The sequence below is a fragment of the Cupressus sempervirens genome, chromosome 6 (genome assembly GCF_028749045.1).
Source record: "Cupressus sempervirens isolate cs-2001-9-10 chromosome 6, ASM2874904v1, whole genome shotgun sequence".
Classification (NCBI taxonomy): Eukaryota; Viridiplantae; Streptophyta; class Pinopsida; order Cupressales; family Cupressaceae; genus Cupressus; species Cupressus sempervirens.
The window spans coordinates 87,080,651-87,084,780 of record NC_143123.1 but is presented as its reverse complement, the minus strand read 5'-3'; the positions used below and the strand labels follow the sequence as shown (position 1 = coordinate 87,084,780).

At 32.7% G+C, this 4,130-nt stretch overlaps 1 pseudogene; it reads left to right on the top strand.

Moving 5' to 3' along the window:
- Positions 1–2,620: 2,620 nt before the first annotated feature.
- Positions 2,621–3,241, top strand: LOC149551309 (tRNA (guanine-N(7)-)-methyltransferase pseudogene; annotated as a pseudogene).
- The last annotated feature ends 889 nt before the right edge of the window (positions 3,242–4,130 follow it).

Below are 4,130 nucleotides of genomic sequence, written 5' to 3'. Positions count from 1 at the left end.
GAGTGATTATTTTACAGGACGAAAACCGAACAGACTGTGAAAACCACAAATAAATCATAATACAATTATTCACCAATAATTGTTTCTGTAAAAATGCTTAATTTTGGCTGGATAGATGCTGCAAAACTGTATTCCTAAAGGCCATATCACCTGGATTAGAAAAGACAGTTCAAATTAGAAACCACAAAATTTAACAGCGGATATCTGTTGTTTGATTATTTTTTCCTGACGAAGCTTATCTAGACGAGCAATTTGCAACTAAAAAGTTCAGACCCACAGTGGAAAAGGTGCGATCTTTGTGAAATAGAAGAGGAAACTTGGAAACATACATTCATTCTACATAAAATTTAGATTTCAACCAAAGAAGAAACATTTACTGTAGCATCACATTGCACAAAGAACAAAATCAGGAAATAACTCTGTTAAGAATTTCAAAGAGGGTAATGGCAGTTGCAAAGGAGATAATGAAAAGAGTTGTCTTCTTAGAGAGTATGCACTGAAATGGTTCAACTCATATATCTCTAGGAAGCGCACTTTTAAAGAGGTTGAAGAGGAAGCAAATAACATGCAAAATGCAGAGCAAGATCACATGAGGAAGAGGGCAAGAAGGGATATAGATGATGGTAGCTCTCACTTTAAAGAGGTTAGCAAGATCTAATGTTCTTTTCTGTAAACATCTTCTAAATGCAATCACCACTAAATGTACTGTTCATATTTATAAAAGAATGAATACTAAATATGTAAGAAATATCTCCTCCATATGAATACCTATTTTACTTCTAAAATTGCTAAAAATTTATAGTTTCCTTTATTCCATGAATATTTTTATTGTGCTTGTAAGCACTACAGAATCTAAGTGGTCGCCCATACAGTTTCCAATTACAGGTGGACGATAGGTGGGCAACACAACATTTTCCCCTCCATGATTGCCTTTGATTCTGGCTATTTGAGATAAAATATTGGTTGTTGACATGATACAATTTGCATCTCAGCTGTTAAAAAGTGGGAGACACTCTTATATGCCGTTGAGGATGAACCGACAAAGGACAAGCTCTGACTTCCCATTGGGTAATTTTGGTGCATTTCAATCAGCTACTTAAAAATTCAATCAAATAAATTATTTATTTATTATATTTAATACATTTAGGCTAAATACATGGGTGAGAGGTCATAAATTGAAATTTTATAGGAAACATGTATGCACGTCTTCTTTGTAACACAATTAAATAGTTCTTTTGAGAAGTACCGAATATGCTTATATTGCTGTAAGTTTCTATAAATCCATGTACACATTACTTGATATCATAGATTATAATAGAAGTATTTTCTTTCTTTCTTTTGATTGCAGTTATCAAGACACCAATGGAAACAGAGAAGCAGGGGGTTTTGTTGGCATATGAACTTCTAGTGTCGCAACAATCTAGAGTGGCAGCTCGTAAGATATTAGAGCATGTGGAGCAGTTCCAGTCATTTTTTGAAGGAAAATCTTCAACTCATTTAAAATCAAATGATGATTGTCAAATTTCATCAAGATCTCTAGAACCTTTGGCTTTGACAATTAAAGGTACATCTTCCTCAAGATTTTTGGGCATGTATCAAATTTTAAATCTAATTTTATGTGACAGTTTTGTAATTCATTTTTCCAATCCAATTGTAACTGTATTGTAAACTGTTAATAGCTCAATTACAAGCCTATAATCTAAAAAAAAAACATCAATTCTAGTAGAGCTCTAAATCAAATACATTAATATATAACAATTCAAATATACCTTCTCACACATTGTTCGAATAGACTCCATTGTTCTCCAATCCTTCAAGACCTTGTACATAATTGTATTGTTTCAGCATTAAATACTAACTTAAAATGACATGAAAGAAAAATATTGTTGATTGATGACACAAAGAAGATAGAAAAATAATACTAATCATAATAAACAGACAATGATACCATGCTGACAATAATACTTAATGTGATTTTTTAAATATCAACACACTAAAAAACCTCCATTTTACATCTGAAAGTATATTTAACAAGCAATAAATTTTCATTTAATTTTTTCCTGCATTTGAACAGTTTATATTTTATTTATTTTCTAATAATTGCTTCTCATTTGTTCCATAGAAAACACAATACCAATATCAAGTTCAAACGGACTCTCTACATTAAATATTGCAACACCTTCATTTTGTATTAGTCATTGCAACATCTGCCTTGGACCTATTGGAGCATCATCTAGTATCACTAATGTTGTTGAAAGTATTCCAATAGTTCCAAAAGAGATGAAATGCTTTTGAATGTGTTTATCAGATGTATATGGGGTTCCTGAAAAGACAAAAGGTTTTCGAATGTGTTTATCAGAGGTATGTAAGGTTAATACTGGACTATGTCCCTAATTTTCCCCCTTTCTCAAATTCAAAACCCCCGTTTTGTCAAATTTGTCCGTTGAGTGAGACCATGACTACACAGGGGTTGCAAAGATCTTGAAGAAATATGACAAGACAACGGGAGGCGTGTTACAACAGCCATTCATCCAGGAGGTTCTGCAATAGCCATTCTTCACCACAGAGCTTCTCTCCAATCTTGTCAAGAAATGTGAAGAAAAACCCTCGAATTTGAGCAATGTCGCATGCTAGAGAGCATTGCGCGTCCGTGAAGCATCCAAGGAAGCATTTTTACAGAGCACGAGCTCACAACAATCCTCTTAGTGATTCGCACTTTCCTGTACCTCTCTATCTGGCTCAATTCGATTATGCCGACCATTTCCCTTCATATTTCTCTGAAAAACATCTCCAAGACAACAAATCTCCAGCGCCTAACCCTAATGGCGAAGCTCAAGAAGAACACGAAGTCTCGAACTCTAAGGATTTGAAACCAGCGAACGCACGTTCTACCTCAACTGGTCAAGAAAAGAAAATTCGGTTTGCAGATATTGGCTGCGGCTTTGGTGGGCTTCTGGTGCAGCTTTCACCCATTTTCCCATCGACCCTGATGATAGGCATGGAGCTCCATGACAAGGTAAGCGAGTATGTTAAAGAAAGAATTTTGGCTTTGCGAAAAGCGAATCCAGGCCATTATGATAATATCTCTGTAGTGTCCCTATTGAGTTTGTTTCCAGAGCATATAAAAAGGAAAAAGGAGGAGAAAGAAGCAGCAAAAACTTTTCCATACCTTGGGTGCTTGATTTGGCGATTCGGAGGTAGTGATAATTCTCGGCGGCAGCGGAGCTCGATTCGGCATTAGCAGATAATGGCAATGCACCTCTTTTTTTTTTGCCTTATAGCCTGACGACGTCGTCGGGCTATAAGGCAAAAAAAAAGCCAAATGCAAATTGACGTCGCAAAACACTCCCAAATCTATTAGTGGCTCAACTTCTTTAGGTTTCTCAGAAGATTGTCTGGATTCAATCTTATCATCAGATTTGTCTTTTGCTTTTGGATATGATCTAATCTCATGTTTCTTTGTAGACATGTTAATTAGATAACCAAGACCAGTCTTATCATAAGAAGCTCTCTGTATAGACATTGAATCATCAAGCTTTTCTCTACTAGAATAAAGCTTCTCAAGCTGCTGTTTGCACTATGTCAATTCACCTGCAACAATAGTATTGTACTTATGGAGTTCTTCGTGATCTTCTTTCAATTTTTCAAACTCAATGTGATGTCCCCAATTCTAGAATGGGTTTAATAGAAAATAAGGATTGATTACCATTATTAGATTATTAAAATAAAATAATAATAATAATTATCTGTTTTAAAATACAAATATTATTTATAATAAATAAGATAAATAATATTAAACATATGTGATATATATATATATATATATAGGATATATCTAAAATATGTATAATAATACATCATTATTTAATATAGTAATCTTTTGGTATGTTTAATAATGATATAGTTATTAATAATGATACAGTTATAATTCATCGTAATATAAGATTACATAATATTGGTTAAAATTAATAATATAATATTATAATACTTGTATTTATATTAAAAACAATTTATATAATCTATAGTTAATATAATAATATAATAAATAATCATTAAAATAATAATATATAATTAATAAAATAATAATTACCTTATGAATATAATTAATATTATGAATGGACACGACTCTA